General features: G+C 46.5%; 1 pseudogene; it reads right to left on the bottom strand.

Annotated features, from left to right (window-relative positions):
• Positions 1–1510: 1510 nt before the first annotated feature.
• Positions 1511–24863, bottom strand: part of LOC125133411 (glutathione S-transferase Mu 3-like) — a 46470-nt pseudogene continuing 23117 nt past the window's right edge.

Genomic DNA, 24863 nt, shown 5'->3' with positions numbered 1-24863 from the left:
CTTGCTCAGTGGGTTAAGGATCCGGTGTTGCCGTGAGCTGTGGTGTAGGTCGCAGACGCGGCTCGGATCCCGTGTTGCTGTGACTCTGGCATAGGCCAGAGGCTACAGCTCCGATTAGACCCCTAGCCTGGGAACCTCCATATGCCACGGGAGCGGCCCAAGAAATAGTAAATAGACAAAAAAAAAAATGCATATGTCACAGATTTCCAGAATATTCCCTGTGTGGTGGGTGGCATTTTCTCTCTCTATGGAAAGTGTATTTTGCCACCTTCTCCCCACACAGCTGGGATTTCCTTTTTTTTTCTTTTTTTTTTTTTTTTGGTGGTGGTGGGGTGCTGCGCCTATAGCATGCGGAAGTTCCTGGGCCAGGGATTGAACCCACGCCACGGCAGGGACCAGAGGCACAGTAGTGGCAATGCCAGATCCTGAAACCACTGCATCGAGAGGGAACTCCTGGTCTTCCTTAATGAGAAGAAAAATCAATCCCGCAGTAGCTACTGCCTCCAGGAGCCCCTGCTCCATCCTACCTCTCCCGTTTCCGAGCACACTTTATAAAAAAGCTCGTATTCGTGGAGGACGTTCTGGTTAAGACCTTTATACTCATTTCCTCATTGCATCCTCAGGATGAGTCTGCAGGCCAGAATCTAGGCTACTCACTTTGTAGGTAAGAAAACTCAACTTCAGAAAGGTTAGGAGAAGCCTCTAGGGATGTACTTGACCTTAAAGTCCTTTTCATTCACACATTCAGAAGTTACGCATCTAACGCTTAGGACTTTAACAGTCATTCCTGGTTAACAGATTACCACCCAAGGGACACACTGGCCCAGACCCACACCTGAGCCCCTGGGGCTCCATGGGACCCCACCCAAGCCCATGTCCTGTTGAGGGCATGTCTGAGCCCTGGTACTGAGGTCTTGCCTGGATTGTTTCTAGAAGCTTTACGCCGAGCCTTCACCCTCTCCCCCATTCTTTCCACCCTCACCTCTCTGAGCCCTTACCTGGGGCAACATGCTTGAGCCTCACCTGAGCCTACATACCGGAGCCCTTTGATCAGCCCTCACGCCAGAACCCACCCTTGGTGTTGAAATACAGGTGGATTCAGATTCAGGGAACAAGGGGGGGGAGCAGAGGCGGAGGAAAGGGGAGTGGGTAGGGATGGAATGTGAGCGGAGAGAAGCCGGAGCCGAGAGGGACCGTGGGCTCTTGGTCTCCAGCCACGCTCAGGAATGTTCCCAGACCGCACTGACCTCTCACCTCAACCCGCTTCAGCTCAGGACCCACTGTCCACCCCCCGACCCCCCGAACTTCAAGGACCAGCAGCCGCCTCTGGAGCAACTGGGGCATCACCATGGCAACCAGGCCAGAGTGGGGGTGGGGTGGGGCTGCTTTAACGTCTTTTACGGCCTCAAAACATTGGCTTGACCGCTCATCTTTGTCTTCGTCAGGGGCCCCGTGGACTGGGGGGTCCAGAAGCGCAGGGACCATCTGCTCCCCCCGCGCCCGCCGTCTCTCAGCTCAGGAAGGATGTTTCTGTTGTCGCCGCCAGATCCCTCTTGACACGAGTGGGAAATTCAAGCTCTCCGTCCGGGGGCCCCTGGTCCCCAGCCACACTGGCACTGTTGGCGAACGTCTCCTCCTGGCATTCTGGTGGCAGAGCTAGGAGGAAGGCCTCTTGCCTCGGCCCCCCCTGGGCTGTGGTGTATTAGGGATGAGAGCTTGTCGACGGAGCACCTGATGGGAGGCGTAGGGCAGTGACCGTGGCGGTGGGGGCTGCTCAGGGCTTGGTGACCTAGACGGAGGCCTTGTGTGGGCGATTAGCTGTCACGCTGGGTCTAAGCTCCTTACCCTCAGAATCCAGCCTTGCCACCCCCAGGTCTAATCCAGAGCCGGGGAGGGGCCTCAGTGGGTCTCCAGTGACCCATTTCGCATAAGCAGCTGTGGCCTTGTGGGGGTCCGGCCTCTCTCCGGCCCCGTCTCTGTGGGTCTCTCTGCCCCTCCCTGCCTTGTGTTGTGTCTCTGTTTTGATCTCCCTGTCTCCACGTGTGTCCTGTGCCTTCTCTCTGTGAAGAGCTCTGTGGCCCTGGCTCTATGAAACTGAGGCTGGCGACAGAGGACAGGGCCACCCCTGGGTCATGGGCTCACAGATCTCAGTGGTGGGACTGTGGCTGACAGGAAGTCTTGGGGACACAGACTGGTAGGTGACACGAGGTTTTAGACAACAGAAGGCCTCGGTGGCAATGCATTGTGGGTGGCCCAGGTTTGAGGGATGTGGGGTTCTTTGTACGTGAAACAGATGGGGTTGAGTTGTGGCTAACACAGGATCTGGGTGACTCGGCGACAGCGATTCAACGCGAATTTGGAGGCAGGAGTGTGGCGCTGGTGGCTCTCACCCGGGGCAGTTTTGCCCTCCCCCGAGGACATTTGGCCATGTCTGGAGACACTTCTGGTTGTCACAACGGGGGAGAAGTGTGCTACTAGCAGGTCGCACGGGGAGGCCGGGGATGCTGCTCCACACACCACGCGCACAGGGCAGCCCCGCAGCAAAGACCTGTCAGGCCCACATGCAGCCCACTGATACCAGGAGCCCATGCCCTGCTGGAAACCCCAGCCCTGGCCCTCTGCGACCTTGGGCACCTTCCCTCCTAACGGGGAGTACCCAGGCTGTAGCCTTCTGAGGTTTTGAGATTGCTGATCGGACATGCCAGTGTTTAGAAAAGTACCCCCAGCACATAGTAGGTGATTTGCTGACTCCTGCCTGGAGAGAACAAGAGTAGGTGTAGATTCAGGGACTCAAATGCTCTCTCCCTTTCTCATCACAACTTTTGCTTCATTCTTTTTGTTTGTTTGTTTTGCTTTTTAGGGCTGCACCTGTGGCATCTGAGCCGCAGCTGCCAGCCTACACCACAGCCACAGCAATGCGGGATCCGAGCCGTGTCTGTGACCTACACCACAGTTCATGGCAACACCAGATCCTTTACTCACCGAGCAAGGTCAGGGATCGAACCTGCGTCCTCATGGATACTAGTCAGATTCGTTTCCGCTGAGCCATGATGGGAACTCCCTACCGCTTCTACTTCAGACAGACTTCTTTCATTTCAGGAAACCACATGGCCAAAAGCAGCTCCAGTTTTTTTTTTGTTTTTTTTTTTTAATTTTTATTGACGTACAGTTGCTTTACAATGTTAATTTCTTCTGTACATCAAAGTGATTCAGTGATACATATACATACATATTATTTTTTATATTCTGTTCCACTAAGGTTTGTCTTAGGATATTGAATATAGCTCCTGTGCTATACAGTAGGAGCACGTCGTTTATCCTTCCTATATAAAGATTTGCCTCTGTGAATCCCAAGCTCCCGATCCTCCACCACCCTCCGCCCACACCCCCAGGGCAACCACAAGTCTGTTCTGTGTATCTGTGAGTTTGTTTCTGTAGATACGCTGTGGGATTTTTTGTTTGTTTGGTTTGGTTTTTTGGCCGTCTCACAGCATACGGAGTTCCCAGGCCAGGGATCAGCTCTGAGCCACAGTTGCGACCTACACCACAGCTGCAGCAATGCCGGATTCCGCCGTGCTGGGCCAGGAATGGAACCTGCATACTGGTGCTGCAGAGATGCCACCAATCCCGTTGCGCGACAGAGGGAACTCCTAGATATGTTGATTGGTGTCATATTTTAGGTTCCACACACACGTGATATCATCAGGTATTTGTCTTTCTCTTTCTGACTGCTTACAATGATCATCTTGAGGTCCCTCCATGTTGCTGCAAATGGCATGACTTCACTCTTTTTTATGGCTGAGTAATATTCCTTTGCCCACAGGTATATACCACATCTCCTTTATTCATCTGTCAGTGGACATTTAGGTTGTTTCCACATCTTGGCTATTGTGAATAGTCCTAAAGCAGCTCCAGTCTTACAGTCATGCGTGCTTAGGGATATCAGAGGAAAAGAGACAGGTATTTATAAATCACAAATAATGGCTCTGATTGGCTTAGCCCAGGTTGCATGATTGCCCACATTTTGCAGGGCACTGTATAAATAGATTAACTCTTCTAATCTTGACAGACAGCCCTTTGGAGTATATACCCTTTCTTCCCCCTTTTAACAGCTCCGGAAACAGAAGCACAAATGTTGAGTAACATGCTGGTAAATAGCAAGCCCAGGATTTGATCCAAGACAGTCTGGCTTAAACACATGCACTCTCTTCAGCCACCATTCGGAATGTTTATGTGTAGGTATGTCAGGTTTTACGTGCAATAAGACGCAACGTTGTATTTGTTAGCAAGACTCAGTCATGGAAATGTTTTCATTGCAGAAAGTGGCTCATTTTAATTTTTTTAAGATAAAGCAGGAGTTCCCGTTGTGGCTCAGCAGAAATGAATCTGACTAGCATCCATGAGGACGCAGGTTCAATCCCTAGTGTCGCTCGGTGGGTTAAAGATCTGGCATTGCCGTGAGCTGTGGTGTAGGTCGCAGATGCAGCTCGGATCTGGCGTTGCTGTGGCTGTGGTGTAGGCCAGCAGCTATAGCTCCAATTAGATCCCTAGCCTGGGAACCTCCATATGCCACGTGGGTGTGGCCTTAAAAAGGTTAAAAAAATAAATAAACTAAGATAAAGCAGTTGTGCTAACAGCATTAAGCCATCCATTCCTTTGAGTGGGCTAATGAGAGATTAGCTGTGATTTCAGCAACTTTGGGGAGAGAAAAAATAAGAGCTGCCACTGCAGCAAAGGGTGGAATTGAGGGAGGAAGGGGCCGTGGTGGTGAGCTGGGGAAGAACTAGGTCCAAATGGGACCTAGCGGGTCCTGAGACGGGGCTGCCGTGTTGACAAATCCTTTATGCTCAGATGATGACGGGACTAAACGTTCTGACTTTTCCTGGAGGACTGACTGGGATCCAGCACAGTCTAATCAACGTCACTAATAATACATCTGCCATCAGTCACCTACATCTTGTGGGAAAGAATGCCTGGATTGTGAGAGTATCTTGCTCTGGGACCAGCGTTGAGAGAATAGGGGCAGGGATAGGGATGCTACTTTCGGCCTTATTCATGTCACCTATTTCCTTATTTGGTGCTGAGTATAAGGAATAATCAGATGGAAACGTGTGAATGGGTTGATTAGAAAACGTTGTTTCCCCTGGGAATTCCCAGCCCCCCCTTCTGCAACAAATTGATGTTGGCGGCGGGGTTGGAGCTCCCTCTAGTGGACACTATGAATTTATACCTGATCAGATTTGGGATGTGGCAGATGACGGTAGGCTAAATCCTCCAGGGCAAGATTTTTACCAGTGGGTTGGCTTCCAGAGTGGAAAGCAAACTCGTAAGAGACACTGTGTGTGCAGGCATGCATGTGTGCGTGCGTGCGTGCGTGCGTGCGTGTGTGTGTGTGTGCATGTCTTGAGAGCTGTCTGGCTTCTCCTGACTTCACCGTGCAGAAGTCAGGAAACGGTTGGAGAGGCAAGATATAGAAGTAGCTGAATGGCAGTAACCCAAGGATTTTATTTAAAATGTGAGAAAAGCAAAGGCTGTGGAGATAGGACCTTTTCCCCTCTCTTGATGTAGATTAAGGTGATTTAAATAAGAAGGCACAGCCAGTAATTTTCCAAGCAGAATTGGATGCCTGCCTGGGGTAATCCTAGATGTCAGTTAAACTGAGAAATATTCGGATTCCAATGATTCCCAAGAGATAGCGTGCCCACAGTGAAATTAAGGAACATTTTTGTCAGGATGGGCGGAGGGCAGATAAGAGCAGATGAGTTAGAGGTTTCTTCTTAATGGGGAATGTTTTGTCTTTAAACGTGTATTTAACTTTTTCTCCTCTGGAAAGGTACCACATTCTTTGTATTTCCAGCCAGAAACCATCTTTGATACGATTGGATTTAAAGTTAGTTGGTTCAAAATTAGCATCTGGGGATTTAGAAAATATTTTCTTTGCTTGAACGGCTTCTCTTAAGGATGCAAATGAATCACTTTATTGTGAGCCTAAATTGCTCTTGGAAAAATTGTCTTTCTGTGTTTAACTGGCCAAGGTGTAATTTGTTTAATTTATGAGCACAGTACGTTTTATCTCTGAATTAGAGACACTGAAGAAGTTGACTTATTCTTATAATGATGTTAAGTTTTTTGTTTTATGGTTTTTGGTTGTGGGCGCGCAAATAATCCGTGAATACATTAGTCTGATAAAATTCCATTGGAAGCACTCATTGGTGCATCGTTACAACTTGAACATATCTGTGCAAACATAACTGTTTTAATCTGTTCAGGTTGCTATGATAAAATACTATACACTGGGAGGTTCAGACTCCAAACACATCAATATCTCACATTGCTACAGGCTGGGAAGTCCAAGAGCAGGGCGCTGGCAGATTCAGTTCTTGGTGAAAGCCCTCTTCCTGGCTTCCCGGCTTGCAGAAACTCCCCTTTTTGTCCTGTGGTGGGGAGGGAGGAAGGGAGGAAGTGTGAGAGCGAGATGGTCAGATTAAGCTTTTTGGTTTCTTCTCACAGACACTAATCCCATTATTATGGGGGCTCCACCCTGATGACCTCACTCAACCGAATTACCTGCCCCAAGTCCCACTTCATAATATAACAGACAAGAGTAAACCTGACTCCATATTGGATCTATTACTTTGGCTCTAACCTCTGTGCTCTGTTACTTGTGCTTAGTCATCCTGGCTCTGCACCTTGGAGAAGAATGTTGCCTATAGCCCGAAATATGCATAATAGCCCTTTCTCAAAGTTCTGCCTCCCAGGCTTGACCTACCTTTAAAGGATAACAGTTTTCATTCATATAGAGATAAAAAGTTGCAGAACAGAGAATAACATGGTCTTGTTGGAGGTTTACAGGTGGTTTACGGTCCTACCTGGTCCTACCTGGACCGTTGTGAGAACAAAGGATTATCACATCCTTGCCTGGGTCTGGCCAGCACAGAGACCAACCAGCCACATCCCCTAAGCTTTTAGTATAAAAGAAACCAGAATCTGCCTCGAGTAAGATGGTTCTTGGGGACACCTGTCATGCAGTCAGCAGTACGAGCTCGGACTTGGTAACAATAGTATCATCATACTGGCTTCGACTTGGGGCTTCGACATGTGAATTTGGGGAGACACGCTCAGTCTGTGCCATAACCATCCAGTAAAGATGCCTCCCAGTCACTGCCTTCTCTGTCCTCCCCAAAGTAACCACTGTCCTGTCTTTGAACCCTCCAGAGTAGTTTTGTTCGTTTTCGAATCTTGTGTTGTTAGAATTACGCAGTATACACGCTTTTGTATTTGTGAGCTTCATTCATGCTGTTATGTGTGGTGGCAGCTCATTCATTTCCATAGCATGAACACACAGTTTGTCCATTCCAGCTTTTCAGTTTTTGACTATTATAAATAATATGTATATTTTGGGGCACATACCTAGAATTGAGATCACTGTCTTCCAGCACGTGTCTATCTTCAATTTTAGTAGATAACCATCAAATGGTTTTATAAAGTGGTTATACCGATTTATGCTCCTACCAGCTATGTGTGAGAGTTCAGCCACAGTGAAACTATTTACCCCACAGAAACTGGCACCTTCTACAAATCAGGATTTCTTTCTCAGAGAGCCAGTTGTTAAAGACTCACCAGCACACTAGAAACCAGCCAGTACCCATTCTTGCAAAAACTTCATATGCTTTTCAATATTTGGTATTGGCCGTCTTTTTCTCTTCCCGAAAGAAATAATAAAAAGCTTTTTTTTTTGTTCAAAAATTTATTTAAAAATAAAACAAACACCAATTTGATTGACTATATTTTTAACTCCGAGAGAATTTAGAGAGATTGGTTTTGTTTTATTAAAGATCAAATATGCAAGCGGTTGGACATCTCTTATTTTCTACACACATACATCCCTCGAGTTTATAAAGCATTGTGTTTCAGTCCTTTCAACATCATCTACCTTCATGTCAAGGATGAGGAAAAACCAGGACAATCGTACATTGATGGTGAGAGCATAAACTGGCACAACCACTTTGGAAAATTCCCACAATATTTGCTAAAACTAAACATACACCCCTGACCAGCTATTCTACTCTTGGATATACACCCCATGGAATAAAGGCTTCTGTCCACCAGAAGGCATGGATGAGAGTTTGTAGCAGCTTTCTTCATGATTACCCACTCTGGAAACAACCTCAATGTCCATCAGGAGTAGAAAAGGAGAAATACATTGTGCTGTGGCCATGCAATGGAATATTATACAGCAGTAAAAAGGAACAACGTAAGGATAAGATAGCCACAGGGGTGAGCCTCATGTAATTTTGACTGAAAGAAATCAGATGCACAAGTTCATCCTGGATGGTTAACAGTTCTATGACGTTAAAAACTGGCACAACAAATCGACAATGGTAAAGGCCGTGTAGAGGTCACCCATGAGCCTGTTACTAACTTATAGCAGACTCGAGAGAGCCTTCTGGAAGGTTGATTTCGGTGGAGATTACATGGGGTATATGTATTTAAAATTGATCTGTACACATTACTGTATCTAAATTGTATGCCAATAAAACAGAAAAAGTCGTATAGCTGCCTGTTATTAAGAGTGATGTCCTAGGTCAGATCTTTATGCCAGGTGCAACCTAAGTCCTCAGCTATATTTAGTTGACGTTGCAGTGTGACAGCAAAATACCACCAGCACCCCCCCCACACACACACACTGGGTTTTTAAAATTAAAAAAATTTTTTTTGCAACCTATGGCAGCCGTGGCAATGCTGGATCCTCAACCCACTGTGCTGGGCCAGGGATTAAACCTGAGTCCCAGTGCTCCAGAGATGTCACCAATCCCTTTGCACCACAGCGGGAACTCCAAAATACCCCTTTTCATAGGTATATTGTAAGAAAGGAAAGAACGAAGCTGCTTCTTCTTAATGGTTGTGAGTGCTTTTCATTTCGGCTGCTCCAGAAATCATCAATCATAAAATCTGGCAGCTGTCACCTGACTTTTTTTTTTTTAAGAAATCACTTGGGTGTACTCTCTCTGTTTATGAGGTTTAGACACAGCCTGAGAATAATAATACTCTGCTTTTATTTTATTTTATTTTTTTAGGGCCTCACTCTAGGCATATGGAGGTTCCCAGGCTAGGGATCTAATTGGAGCTATTGCTACTGGCCTACACCACAGCCCCAGCAACGCCAGATCCGAGCCACGTCTTCGACCTATACCACAGCTCACGGCAACGCCGGATCCTTAACCCGCTGAGCAAGGCCAGGGATTGAACCTGCGTCCTCACGGATGCTAGTCAGATTCGAATAACACTCTGCTTTTAATCTGCAGTTTTCTTTTCTTCAGACATGTAGATACAGGGGGAATGAGTAGTGAACTCCTAGGAGCTCATTATATATATATTTTTTCTTTTTTCTTTTCTTTTTAGGACCATACCTGTGGCATATGGAGGTCCCCAGGGTAGGGGTCTCATTGGAGTTACAGCTGCCAGCCTACACCAGAGCCACAGCAATGCCAGATCCGAGCCTGGTCTGTGACCTGCACCACAGCTCTGGGCAATGCCAGATCCTTAACCCACTGAGCAAAGCCAGGGATCGAACCGCATCCTCACGGATACTAATCGGGTTTTCTTCTGCTAAGCCATGACAGGAACTCCCCATCCACTTATTTTATTGATTAGTCCTTATCAGCTTGCATTTTTAGCATCTAAGTTTATGAGTTTCTATCTACGGCTTGTAAACTTGCAAAAACCTCCCTCATTAAAAAAACCCCAAAAGGCCAAACATCCCACCCAGTGTTCTCCCTGGTCCCCCGTCTCCATCAGCCCCTGCTGGATTACTCAATGGACAAACCAAGGACACACTTCGGGCGCCACCCGAGAGGGGCCACACAACGAATAAGCAGTGTAGCAGGACCAGGGAAAGTCATTTTCAGTGAAAAGTGGCAATAAATTAACGTAGTACTTTGGGTAATTGAGAAAGGTCTTATTTGAATTTTAGCGTACATGCAAGTTTTACATTATTTTGAAAATTGAAAATGTCATTTGCATTTGCACGAGTCTTGAGCTTTCCTTTTCTTCTTCCTTTTTTTTTTCTTTTCTTCTTTGACCACCTAGCAGCATATGGAGTTTCCTGGGCCAGGGGTCAGATCCGAGCCACGGTTACAACCCACGACAAGGGATCCTTAGCCCACTGTGCTGGACTGGGTTGGAACCTGATTCCCCTGATCCTCTCCACCGCCAGCCCTGTTCTTTTGAAGGCGTTAGTTCTCTTTTTCTCACCTCTTGCATTTCAATCCCATGTCTTCAGACACCATCGAGGTGCCAACTGCTCCTGCCAAGGGCACCAGTGACCTTCATGTCAACAAATGTGATGGACGCGTTTCCTTCTTGGCTGTGACCCTCTCAAGCCCAAGCCACCTCTAGCCTTGAAAAGCTCCCCTGTGGGTTCGGTGACAACAGCCCTCCTGGCTGGTCTCCCCTCTGCTTCGGAAACCCCTCCCTTCCTGACGTCCTCACGGTTCTTCTTCCCCCTGGAATGTCTGTGTTCCTCGGAGTCCAGAGCTGGATTTCATCACCTCTGTCTTTCTACGCATCTTTCCTGGGGTTGCTCCGCCAGTTCTCTGGTTTCTGTTTCTAGAGCACTCAGATGACTTCTCAACAGCTTTCTCCAGCTTTGCCACGGCTCCCGACCTGCAGATGTGTGTATCCCACAGTGGCGCCAGAATTCACCACGTCTGAACTTGAATTCTCACGTCCCCCACAAACCTTCCTTCCCCAGCATCCCCCATCTCAGATACTGGCGTAGCCTCATCGTCCATTCAGCCCCCCAGCTCAGAGCCTTTCTCTTCCACATCCTCCACCCCCCACCCCGCTACAATCTGCCAGGTCTGTTCTGTTGATTCTATCTCCTAAATATCTGAAATTTACTCATTTCTCTTTATTTTATGGCTACCATCCTCGTCCAGGTTGCCACTGTCTTTGGCTTAACCCTGTTGCAGCAGCCTCTGAACGGATCTCCCCGTCTCTGTTTCCTCAATGTGCTTTCCACGCTGAAACCAGACTGATGAGGTTTTGATGACACCTCATTAGCTCATCCTAGCTCATCCAAGCTTCCTAAGGTGGCCTTTCAAACTGTCCATCTTCTGGTTCCAGACCTCAGGTGTGTGTGCCGAGGAGAGCGTTAGCTCTCCCTGCTATTTATTGTCCACCTGCTCTCTGCTCCAACAGTATTTAACTACCTGGACCTTCCCCTCTGCCCCATCACACTCTCCCCTCTCCTGCGGAGGTTGCCTTTTCTCCTCTCGCCCTCTTCCTCTGACTATTCCTTTCGGAGACAAAAATAGCCAGGCCAGAGATGCTGGAGGCTTGAACTAGGGTGGTGACACGGATGGCATGAGAACTGATGAGATCCTGGACATAACTCTGAAGGAAGATTCACTAGGACTTACTGGGTTTGGAAACGAGGGAAGAGAAAAAGGAAGAAGTCCAGGATAACTCCTCAGGTTTGCTTGTTTGTTTTTATTTTTTTGCCTGAATAGCTAGAAGAAGGTTAATTTCACTAACGGAGTTTGGAAGATAGGGAGAATAGTGGATTTAGGTGGTTTGGGATGTGTTAGCAGAAATGGCTTTTAGAATTCCAGTTAGGTACGTAAGTCTGGATTCAGGGGACTGATCTGAGCTGGCTGTACATCATCAGTGCAAAGGTGATATTTAAAGCCACGAGACTGGATGAGAGCACTGAGGGTATAGTCATAAAAAATAAAGGAGACCCAAGAGCCTCCGACATGAAGAGGTTGGAGAGCTGAGCCTCAGAAGGGAAAGATAGTAGGAAGGAGGAAATACAGGAACATGCAGCATCCTGACAGCCTAGTGGAGAAGGGATCCACTGGAGGAGGAAGCAGTCAGCTCTGCCAAAGGCCCAGTCAACTGCGGTCGGAGAATTGACCACTAGATTTAATAACAGGAAGATCGATGATGTTGACAAGAGCAGTTCCGGAAGTGGTGTAGGCGGAGGCTTGTGGGATGACATCCAAGAGAGAAATGACAGAAAGGGATTGGAGTTTGATAGAAGTAGGGAATTTTAAAGGATTTTTTTTCTGTAAAAAAAAGGTATAGTAAAGAGGATGCTAGCTGGAGGGCAAGTTAGGGTCTTGGTAGTGTTATTTTTTTTAAATGAGATAAATAACACCAGATTATTTCTGTATACTTATGGGATTGATCCAGTAGAGAGGAAAAGACTGATGAAACAAGAGAGAAGAAATATTTGAAGAACAGAATTCGTGAGGGGTTGAGAGAGGAAAGGACCTATTCGCCGAGCTGGGAGGTTGGCTTTAGACAGGCACGCCTCTGAGCTCTCTGTGTGGCTTCCTCTCTCCCTTTATTCTGTTCCAGTGTCTGCTCTTTCCTGTCCACCCTCTAGAATGGTGCCACCCAAATCTCCCTAGCCTTTTATCCTGCTTTACTTTCATGTGTGGCACTTCGCACAATGATGTGACAGGACACATATGGGTATTATCTGCATTCATCATTAGAACATAAATTCCATGCGGAGAGACTCGATCTTTTTTTTTTTAACGATTTTAATTTTTTTCATTATAGCTGGTTTACAGTGTTCTGTCAATTTTCTACTGTACAGCAAAGTGACCCAGTCACTCATACATATATACATTCTTTTTCTCACATTATCCTCCATCAGGCTCCATCCTAAGTGACTGTGCATAGTTCCAGTGCTATACAGCAGGATCTCATTGCTTATCCACTCAATGGCAATAGTCTGCATCTATTTACCCCAGATTCCCAGTCCCTCCCAGTCCCTCCCCCTCCCCCTTGGCAACCACAAGTCTGTTCTCCAAGTCCATGATTTTCTTTTCTGTGGAAAGGTTCATTTGTGCTGTATATTAAATTCCAGATATAAGTGATATCATATGGTATTTGTGACTTACTTCACTCAGGATGAGAGTCTCTAGTTCCATCCATGTTGCTGCAAATGGCATTATGTCATTCTTTTTTATGGCTGAGTAGTATTCCATTGTGTATACATACCACATCTCCCTAATCCATTCATCTGTCAATGGACATTTGGGTTGTTTCCATGTCTTGGCTCTTGTGACTAGTGCTGCAATGAACATGCGGGTGCATGTGAGACTCTTGATCTTATTCACCCTGTACTGCAGGGTGTACTGCCAGCACCCAGCACAGGGCCTCACATAGTAGCTGCCCAATAAATATTTGGGGAAGAAGGAAGGAGCGAACCTTTCCTCCATGCCCATGGCCACACACTCGATTCTCACGTCTCTCTCTTTTTTTATTCCATTCTTCTGTAGCCCACATCTCTACCCATTCTCCTTCCCCATTCACCCAGGAAAACACTCTGTCTCATCTCCGCGGGCATCCCCACCAATCCCATACCACCCTCCCCACACCATCCTTATCCTACGGGTATCCATCCTCAGCCGTGTCTTATCTCCTCCACCCCCCATGTAAATTCCCCGTCTAACTTCGGCCCCAGCGCTCTCCTCGCACCTCCTGTCTCCGCCCCTGACCGCACCATCATGGCCAGCGTCACCCCTGCCCCCGCTGCCAACATGGCCTCGGTTCCACCCCTCGCCCTTTCCATCCTCTTGCCATCAACCTGCAGTCCCATCTCCATCACCGTCGCGTCCCCATTCCCTTCTGCCACCTGCATCACCCCTCATCCGCCTCATCACCTTGGAGGAGAAATGACTGCTCTGTGTGTTGGTTTGAAATTGCCGGGGCCATGGCTGATACATGCGGCTGACTTAAGTGAATATTAACAAGCATATTTTATGAACTAGCACTCTTCCCTGCATTAGATATAATAAATGATTTCCTGAAATTTTCTAAAATGTCTTTTACAAAGGTTGCCATTATCACAGGTCCTGGGACTGGGGGTTCCAAGCTTGCGAGATTAAGACAATCTTTGTGACAAAGCAATCTGCCTTCTCAGAGGGTCCTTTCTTCTTAATTTCCAATGTGAGGAAGCACTGGGACAGCATCTGTAAGTTGTGATAGAAAAACACACACCATTTCAAACTGAATCTCACTCGGGAACTCCAGTCTTTGTCCCAGACTGACTCGTCAGCTAACAAGGATTTTGTGTTTCTCACAAGGTTGTAAGTTCTCTGTATCCTTCTTTATTTTATCTTCAAGAGGGATTATCGGCCCAGGACCTGAATAGATAAAGTGTTTTCATGCCCTTGAGATTTTTGTCTTCTCTGTGTCAGTTTTTCCCCCATAGCAATTTGTGACTGAGAATTCTCTTCCAGTAAAGGCTGGACAAAAATGTGCATATGTTCTGGAGTTCCCGCGTGGCTCAGTGGTTAACCAACCCGACTAGGAACCATGAGGTTGCGGGTTCGGTCCCTGGCCTCACTCAGTGGGTTAAGGATCCGGCGTTGCCGTGAGCTGTGGTGTATTTGCAGATGTGGCTTGGATCCCGCGTTGCCGTGGCTGTGGTGTAGGCCAGCGGCTATGGCTCTGATTTGACCCCTAGCCTGGGAACCTCCATATGCCTCGGGAGTGGCCCTAGAAAAGGCAAAAAGACAAAAAAAAAAGTGTATATGTTCTAATGAATGAATGATCCTGTATATTACTATGATTATATTATTATTATACTTAACATATAGTTACTGTCACATACTAATAATATTTTTACTCTCTATATGACTCTGATTCCTTGTGTAATTTTATTTTATTAATTAGCTTAGCAAGAGGCTAACCCAAGATCATAGACCTCAATTCTTTTTTTGTTTGTTTTTTGTTTTTTGTTTTTTAGGCCTACACTCTTGGCATATGGAAGTTCCCAGGCTAGGGGTTGAATCAGAGCTACTGCTGCCGGCCTACACCACAGCCACAGCCATGAGGGATCCGAGCCACGTCTGTGACCTACACCACAGCTCACTGCAATGCTGAATTCCCAACCCACTGAGCAAAGCCAGGGCTCGAACCTGCATCCTCATGGATTCTAGCCAGATTTGTTTCCATAGGCTGCCATAGGCCTCAATTCTTGATCTGGTGTTTGACCTTTTTCTTCTGATTTTTCTGGATTGTATAGTGGTGTCCTTTACCAAGGAAGGGTACAAACTCTTTTTTTTTTTTTTTTTTTGCAGGGGGCTAAAATCATAGGACATGTGATTTTGTAAAAACCATAGTTAAATTTGCTACCATTATTGCGGTACATAAATTTGACTTGTAAGAATGTTTATTTGAATCAGGATCTAGTAAGTGTTTCTAAATTAGGGATATATTATCCTTGAGACCAGGCGTACAGAAAACTTAGCCTGAGTCGCTTTGACTTCTACACGATGTTTGGGTGAGTTTTGCCAAGTTAACCATCAACTCTGAGGTTTTTTTTTTTTTTTTGGTCTTTTCAGGACTACACCCACAGCATACGGAAGTTCCCAGGCCAGGGGTTGAATTGGAGCTGTAGCTGCCGGCTTACGCCAGAGCCACACAATGCCAGATCCAAGCCACATCTTTGGCCTACATCAAAGGGCAACGCCAGATCCTTAACCCACTGAGCAAGGCCATGGATTGAACCTGCATCCTCATGGATACTAGTCAGATTTGTTACCACTGAGCCACAACGGGAACTCCTGCAGTCAGATTCTTAACCTGCTGCACCACAGCAGGAACTTGTGGGAATCCTGTCTTGTTCAGGGTACATACTAACCAAAATCCTGCAGACTGGCACTCTGTTTTCTATTTTCTTTTTTTTTTTTTTTTGTCTTTTTAGCTATTTCTTGGGCCGCTCCCGCACCATATGGAGGTTCCCAGGCTAGGGGTCCAACCAGAGCTGTAGCCACCGGCCTACGCCAGAGCCACAGCAGTGAGGGATCTGAGCCTTGTCTGCAACCTACACCACAGCTCATGGCAACGACGGATCCTTAACCCACTGAGCAAGGGCAGGGACCGAACCCGCAACCTCATGGTTCCTAGTCGGATTCGTTAACCACTGTGCCACGACGGGAACTCCTGTTTTCTATTTTCTTATAAATTATGACACCAATTACTTTTGCATCCCAAAGAGTGATATGACAAATAATAATACTATAGAGAATAATGATGTGTAAGGCGTAAACGAACCCAACACGTACCCACCATCCAGCTTGGGAAGTAGCTTCACCAGTATTTTTGAAGCCTTTTGGAAAATCCTTCCCAATCGCATTTCTCTCCCTCTTCAGCAAGAATGATGACTACTCTAAATTTTGTGAGTCTAAATTTTATTATAGATTATGTACATGGCCTTAAAAATACATTGTTCCATTTTGTGTATCCTTGAGTACTATGTCAAGGGTATCACAATATATGTTATATTTTAGCAATTTGCTTTGTTCAGTTAATATTTGGTTCCTGAGTTTATTCAAATGTGTGATTGCACTTTGTTTACTTTCAGTGTGTGCCGTGTAACACAGTGAGAACAAGCAGCAATTTATGTGTTCATTTTCCAGTTGATGAGCTCTTGGGTTACTGCCAGCTTTTGTCCGCTACAAATAATGCTGCTGCAAACATTTTTGTTCCTGCCACCTGGCTCCCATGTGCACAGATTTCCAAAAGGTATGGACCTACGAGCAGGATTGCTAGGTTGTGGGCTATCTACATCTTCAGCTTCACCAGATCCTGCCAAGCTTTTTTTCTGAAGTGCTGGTGCCAATTCAGTATTCCATCAGCAGTGTATGTGGGTGTCTTTTTTTTCAGGGCTGCACTCACGGCATATGGAGGTTCCCAAGCTAGGGGTCCAACTGGAGCTCCAGCTGCTGGCCTACGCCACAGCCACAGCCACACCAACACCAGAGCTGAGCCGCATCTGCAGCCCACACCACAGCTCACAGCAATGCCGGATCCTTAACCCACTGAGCCACGCCAGGGATCAAACCCGCAACCTCGTGGCTTCTAGTCGGATCCATTTCCACTGCGCCACAATGGGAACCCCGTGTGGGTGTCTTTTATTGTGACATCAACCTCAGGTGCCTTCTTAGAGTCCCTCAACCTCCTCCTTTTCTCTTTCTCTTTCTGAGTATCTGATCCTCACCTGGTCACCCGGCCACTTCCAGATTTGAATGAAATCTACACCACGGAGATCTGCCAGAGGGCCCCATGGGTAGCTTCAATGTGATGCAAAGCTTGACTAATGGAAACAGGAGAAGGGAAGGAGCCAGGAGCTTCCTTTCTCTCTTCTGAGACGTAGCTCCTTCTGGCAACCCTTCCCACATGAAGAATGACCATGTTTAATGACCAGTGTCTGCTGCGTCTCTTTGAAGCTCGTTGCAAAGCAGTAATCAGAAATCTGTGCCCCAGAGCACAGGAACAAAGATGTTTATAGCAGCGTTATTTATAGCAGTCAATGGCATGACACTGGCTTCTCGCTTTCCTAGCCCTGCTTCTCTCCTCCCTCACATTATTGCTTCAGCCGGCATATCCCAAATAAAGTATTAGCACCTTATCCTTGTCTCAAGTTCTGCTTTCGACAGGGTGCAGGCAAAGAAAAGGCTCATTACTCCACTTTCTCAATAACTTATGAGATTGTTATACTTTATTTTGTCGTTCTATAAGGTGTATCTCATTGTGGGTTTAATTTGCATTTCCTGATTTACTCATGAGGTTGATCAACTTTTCATACATTTATTGGCCAATGGATTTCCTCAGTCATAAATTGCCTGCTTAAATTTTTTTTTTACTCAATTTCCTATTGGATTGTCTGTCTTTTTTTGTTTTTCTCATTGACAGAGGAGATGTTCCAGTTAACGACTGGACAAGTACAAAGTCAGGTTGTATAGAAACACACAGGATGGGAGATATTAACGTTATCTTCAGAAAATACATCTGCCACATAGTGGAGTTCTTTATATTTTCTGGATGCTAGTCCTTAACTGATGAGGTATGCTGCAGACATCTTCTGCCCTTCTGAGGATTCATTTTTTTAACTATCTTAATGACAACTTTTGTTGAAAAGAAGTTTATTTCAATTTAGTCAAACGATCAATCTTCCCCCCCACTTTTTTTTTGGCCTCGCACACAGCGACTTGATGTTGGATCTAAATTCCCAGACCAGGCATTAAATCCAGGCTGCAGTGTTGCAAGTGCAGAATCCTAACCTAGCGGGTCCTCACCTAGCCCACCAGGGAACTCCCCGGTCTTTTCCTGTATGAGTGACGCTGTAGATGTTGCAGGAACACCAAGACCCTGAAGCTGTTCTTTTGTAGTACCTTCCAAAAGCTTTATGATTTTGCCATTCACATTGACGTGTTTATTCGGTTATCAATTGATTACTGCTCAGCTCCAAATCCTCCTTCCTTCGTCATGTTTTAATACTGAAGCTGGACATGTCACCTGTTCTCCCCATAAACGGGTACAATGCTAAGTCTTGCCATAAGAGGGCGATAGAGGGGCATGCCAGAGGAGGGTACTTTTCCTGGTTTGAAGCTTCTCCTTCTCAACGGCTTGACTGCCAAGAGGCTTCCATGCCATCAAGTGGCTCCCTGGAGAGGTTTGCTGGCACTCTAGGATGGGTGGTTTCCTAGCAAGTTTCACCAGCACCTCAGTGGGCAGCTTCCTGCCCAGAACGTCTGTGGGATCTTTTGTCTCAACCAGGGGAGCCCACCTACACCCTCTCCAACCAGGTCATCCCAAGGCTGAGAGGCTCTCTCCCGAGTTAGTTCCTGTCCTGGGCCCTCTGTTTTGGCCATAGAAGTGGTGGCTGCTCCTTGCACCTGTGACACATGTATTACTTACAGTTCTCCGCTCCTCTAAGTAGTTAATCCCCTTGTAAGGCCTGCTGACCTGGGGTCTTGATCTCCTTAATCAATAGACATAGATGAGTTCCCAGCACTGCCCAGCGGAAACGAATCCGACTAGGAACCATGAGGTTGCAGGTTCGATCCCTGGCCTCGCTCAGTGGGTTAAGGCTCAGGCGTTGCCAAGAGCTGTGGTGTAGGTCGCAGACGAGGCTCGGATCTGGCATTGCTGTGGCTGTGGTGTGGGCTGGCGGCTACAGCTCCAATTAGACCCCTAGCGTGGGAACCTCCATATGCTGCGGGAGCGGCCCTAAAAGGACAAAAGACAAAAAAGAACAAACAATCAATCAATCGACATTGATTAGAGGCCAGACAGGAAATCCAGGTAAGGCTTTATTCAGGGCCCCTGCTGCAGCAGAGGGAAGTGAAAACAAGTTGCAGGTCCTCTTGCTCCCTTGCTCCCTGAGGGAGGGTGAGCTGGTTCCTTATATGGGGTGAGGGTAGGGGCAGGTCCAGGTGTTGGGCCAGCGTGGTGGCTTGGGTGGTTTGCCCACATCGTCAGTGGTATTGTATGCAGGGCACGTACGTAGTACCCTGCTTCTGCTCTTGGCTGGGCAGAAGCGGTAGTTGATTCTTCAGCCTTTTTCTGTCTTGCTGCCCATAACTTGCCCCAAGGGTGCCAACTGGGACTAAGTTATTTTTAGTCCCTTATCATTTCTTTGTATTTCTTTGCTAGAGGAGACGTTTGTCTAGGTGCAAGCACTGTAGCAAAGAGTCCCGGGTCCAAGGTCCCAGCCTGTCTCATAATGAGTCATCCTTTATTTTAAAGGTTCCTGGTTCCAATGACTTGTGTGTCTTCTTTTGCCTGGACTGGACCTGATGGAGGAAGGGTTTAGTTTCCCTGGAAAGGAATTTGCGTGTGTATGAAACAGGAGTCCGACCTCACCTTTTCCAAACAGCTGGCTGATCGTCTGGGCACCCTTTACTGAAAAGATCATCTGCCCCCACTGCTCTTCCGTGACAGCTCTGTCATTACCAACTGTCCACATGTGCTTGAAGCTATTTCTTGGATGTATATCTTTCTACATTTTCCCATTCGTCTGCGCCTGCACTAATGCCTCTATGTCTTAAATAGCATATATTATAATAAGTTTTGCTATCTAGTGATGCATATACCCTTTTGCCATTTTCATTGTCTTCAAAATTATGTTGAATTTTTATCAAATTTTTTTTCTACTTTTTATGAGATGATCTTATAGACCTTCTATTTTCTTTAATCGGTGATGAATAAATAGCTTTTAATTTATTTTTTATTTTTTAATTTTTTGGCCATTCCCACAGCATGTGGAAGTTCCCAGGCCAGGGATCATACCAGTGCCACAGCAGCGACCCAAGCACTGCAGCAACAACACCAGATCCTTAACCCACTATGCCACAAGGGAACTCCTCATATTGATTTTTAAATGGTAAACTCTAAATCTGTCTTTGTTTGTTTCATTTTGTTTTGTTTGTGTCCCTCTCAGAGTAGTTTATTTTCTCATGTGACAGATTTCCTTTTTTTCTTTTTCCCCCCATTTTTGGCTAAACAATCTGTAAGATTAAGATTATACAAATTTGAACCCCAGGCTCAGGAGAGGGCAGCAAGTTCATAGTGAAAATTTCTCTGGGGAGGCTATTATTATTATTATTTTCACTGAAGTTGCCTCTGAGACAAGCAGGTTTTTCTTGTTATTGCCTGTCTCTCATAGGCCCAAGACTCACCTCCCATTTCCCACAATGTCTCCTTGCCCCCGGAGCTCTCAGTTTCTGGTATTGGCATTTACCCTGGTGAGAGCCCAGTTTCCATGTTGGCATTTCACTAATTCCAGCAATATTTATCTGTCTTAAACCCTGGAAATTTCCCCTAGTGTCTTGAAGTCCTAGCAAAGTGTATATTTGTGTATTTGTATCCAGTAGCAACTTTTTTTTTTTGCTTTTTAGGGCTGCACCCTAGGTCAGGTGGAGCCACAGCTGCTGGCCTACCCCACAGCCACAGCCACGCCAGACCTGAGCTGCATCTGTGACCTACCTGCACCACAGCTCACGGCAACACCGGATCCTTAGCCCACTGAGCAAGGCCAGGGGCGAAACCCGCAGCCTCATGAATACTAGTCCTGTTCTTAACCCACTGAACCCCAACGGGAACTCCAGGAGGGCTTTTCGCTCGGAGCCATCCCGCTGGTAGGAGACGTCTTTTCGTCACAGAATCTTCTAGGGTGTGCTTATATGTAGCATTACCAACAAGTTCTAAAATGCGAGGTAATTTTTCCTAATGGACCGGGTAACACCACTTGTTGGGGAGGTGAGTGTCTGAAAACTTTCTGTTTCGCCTTCTCCGAGATCCTGTGATTTCCCTCCGGGAGGAGAGTGGCGGAAGTGCACGAGCAGGTTCCCACCCCAGAGTCACAAAGCCAGACCGATGCCTTGGGTGCCATGCGTGAGCTCGTGTGCCATGAGATGAAGTAAGTCCTAAGAAATGATCACCAATAGTCGAACCGGGCAGTTGAGCAGCTGAGTAGCTAAAGATTAAGACACAGAGATGTGCTGAATTCAGGGAAACACCATAAGGGTTAATAGAACCCTCGTTCTAATGGCATCGGCTCCTGGCCACAAGGTCCAATCCATTTTGATGAAACATTAAAACACTGTAACGGTGCTGGCTGTTTGTGGAAAGATGATGGCATTTTCCATTGGAAATTACACTGGGCACAGGGTGCATTTGGAGGGTTTTATTGGTCTTATTCCAGCAGCAATCAGAACAACTTTTTTTTTTTTTTTTTTCATCCCCAGGCTTCAGGAATCTTCCTAGAGAGCAACACTTGCATCATGGGTGTCCCGTGAGAACAGAGGCGACCGCTCAAAGATGGGAAGTTTCTTCATGAACAGAAGCGAACAGATTAAGGAAAGAGTTATATCTTTATCCCCAGATTTCTTTTTCCTTTTTAGGGCCACACCTGCAGTATGTGGAAGTTCCCAGGCTAGGGGGCGAATCGGAGCTGCAACTGCCACCCTACACCACAGCCACAGTGACACAGGATCCAAGCTGCACCTGTGATCTCTGCCACAGCTTGTGGGAACACTGGATCCTTAACGCACTGAGCAAGGCCAGGGATTGAACCTGCATCCTCATGGATACTAGTCAGGTTCTTAGCCGCTGAGCCACAGTAGGAACTCCTATCCCTGTTTTTTTGTTTGTTCGTTTTGTTTTGTTTTCATTTTTGGCCACCCTGAGGCATGTGGAGCTCCCAGGCCAGGGATCCGATCTGAGCCGTAGTTTCCATCTAAGCCTGTACAAAGATGGATCTTTAATCAGCAGCGGGGGATCGAACCCGGGTCCCAGCACTCCCAAGACTCCACCCATCCCACTGCTGCACAGCGGGAGCACCTATCCCTGGGTTTTTGACCCTCGAAAGTTATACAACAGTAATCAGACAAACGCCCAACAATTATTCTGGATTTTTCGGGCAGACTTTTGGTTTGTCCTTTTGTCTCTGAAAACTGGCAGATCCTTTTCACTTTGGAATGGCACGTTTGCTGTACCTCAGAAGAAGGCCCACAGCCAAACTGGTGCATTGGAAGGGACGGTGGGACCCCTGCTTGGAGACTGACTGGTGGAGCCCACCTCATCCTTGGTCTCTTTGCTGGAGGAGAAGGGACCAGCACACACACTGTGTCTTTAAATTTTTGAGGTAAGAAGTGAGGCAGGCTTTTTTTTCCTTGGCCCAATGGGGAAACATAGCCAATTTGCTTAAGTTTTTTTTTTTTTGTCTTTTTTTCCTTTTCTAGGGCTGCTCCCGTGGCATATGAAGGTTCCCAGGCTAGGGGTCGCATCGGAGCTGTAGCCGCCGGCCTACACCACAGACACAGCAATGGGGGATCCGAGCCACGTCTGCGACCTAACACCACAGCTCATGGCAACGCCAGATCCGTAACCCACTGAGCGAGGCCAGGGACCGAACCCGCAACCTCATGGTTCCAAGATGGATTCGTTAACCACTGAGCCACGACGGGAACTCCTTAAGCTTTTTTTCTTGCAGAAGAGAGGTTAGTGACAAAATTATTCTCTTTAAAGTTGCAACCTCTTACGTTGCTCACAAACTGGCCCACTTCCAGTAACTGGCCCATTTCCTTGATGGGATACGTGTCACTTGGCACCCACAGAGCAACTAAGGAGCTAAAATAAAATAGCCACCAAGTTATTCTTAGAGTTAAAAGTCCATGAAATAGGTACAAGAAGCTGCCATGCCCCTGGGGGCACCCATCTTTTTGAGGTAGAAAGCCTGGACCAGGATACGTGGGTGTAAGTGAAGCCGGTGTTTGTTTTGTGTTTGTTTTGTTTTGTTTTGTTTTTGTTTTTGCTGCTCCTGTGCCTGTGGAGCTCCAGGGGAGTTCAAAGGATGCCTCTTTCCTCCGATGAATCTGAATATGTGCTCAATCTTCAGTTTGCAGATTACTGCTCAGGTTTACCAGGGTGGTTGTTTGGCTCATGCTAGTGTGAAGGGGAAGTTTTGACACACGCTTCAGTAACATTTCGTAATCGAGGAGCAAAATGCCACTTAACTCTTGAATATTTACGGGCATGGCCACTGGAGGGACCGCAGGAAGTTTCCTGAGCCGACTCACTCCTTCTCTTGGTTAAAGATCTCATCGTCTGGAGCATTACAGGCAAAATAGCTAATCGTTTTTTGGTCTATATATTTTGGCCACTTGCTTTTGAAATCTTTTGGCTTTCTCCCATTCTGCACCAATTATGGGTGATGCGAACAGTGGAAGTAGTAGTGTCGATAAGCTTTACACATTTCCTTTACAATTCACTCAAAACCCGAGGGCCCCGATCACTGTTGGGGGATAAAGTTGCCGACACCAGGGAGTGAAGCTCTTTAGAACTCTTTGATGAACAGTGCCTGTGTCCGCCTTTGCTCATGGCTACATTTCTCTCTATTCTAAATACACACATGAATTACCAAGTTCATAATCAAATGAGTTACATTTTTTTTTCTGCCTGAGTAGGAAAATCTCAATATTTACAAATGTCTTTGTGGTAGAGGATGGGCTACCCATAATTACGGGAAGTTGGTGCTACTGTGTATTCATATGTATTGAGCACCTGCTATATACCAGACATTATTCTAGACGCTGGGATAGAGCAGTGACCAAAGAAGACAAAGATTCCTTCCCGCACAGAGCTCACATTCTACTGAGCAAGACAGAAAATAAACAAGGTACAGATGTAAATGTACATTAGGTCAGGGGGCACTTAGTGCTAATGAGAAAATAAAGCGAGGAAAGCAGACAGAAGGTCTTTGTAATAGGTGGTGAGAGGATTGTGGTTTTATTTTTTTATTTTATTTTTTTTATTGAAGCATGGGTTTTTGGGTTTGGTTTGTCTTGGCTGCACCTGCGGCATGTGGAAGTTACCAGACTGGGGATGGAGCCCTTGCCACAGCAGTGAACCGAGTCAAAGCAGCAATAGCACCAAATCCTTAACCGTGAGGCCACCAGGGAACTCCAGAAGTAGAGTTCATTTTTTAATGGACGTGTAGTTCATTACAGCTAAATTTGTGTTAGTATCAGATATACAGCAGAGGGATTCATTCATTCATTTTTTCTTTGGCTGCACCCGAGGCATGCAGAAGGTCTGGGGCCAGAGACGGAGCCCACACCACTGCACAGACAACACTGGATCCTTAACCCACTATGCCACCAAGGGAACTCCTAAAAGTGATTCAGTTATACATACCTATCTACCTATTTTTTTTTTAGATTTTTTTCCTTCTAGGTTATTTCACAATATACAGTATAGTTCCTGTGCTATACAGTAGGTCTTTGTTGGTTATCTTTTTTTTTTTTTTTTTTTTTTTTTAGGGCTGCTGGAAGTTCCCAGACTAGGGGGTTGCATAAGAGCTGCACCTGCCAGCCTACACCACAGCCAGAGCAACTCGGAATCTGAACCACATCTGTGGCCTATATCACAGCTCACGGCAAAACCGGATCCGACCCACTGAGCAAGGCCAGGGACTGAACCTGCATCATCGAGGATACTAGTCGAGTTCGTTACCGTGGAGCCACAACGGGAACTCCTGGTTATCTATTTTA

The sequence above is a fragment of the Phacochoerus africanus genome, chromosome 8, assembly GCF_016906955.1.
Source record: "Phacochoerus africanus isolate WHEZ1 chromosome 8, ROS_Pafr_v1, whole genome shotgun sequence".
Taxonomy (NCBI): Eukaryota; Metazoa; Chordata; class Mammalia; order Artiodactyla; family Suidae; genus Phacochoerus; species Phacochoerus africanus.
The sequence above is the reverse complement of the archived record's forward strand: the minus strand, read 5'-3'. Positions and strand labels throughout refer to the sequence as shown.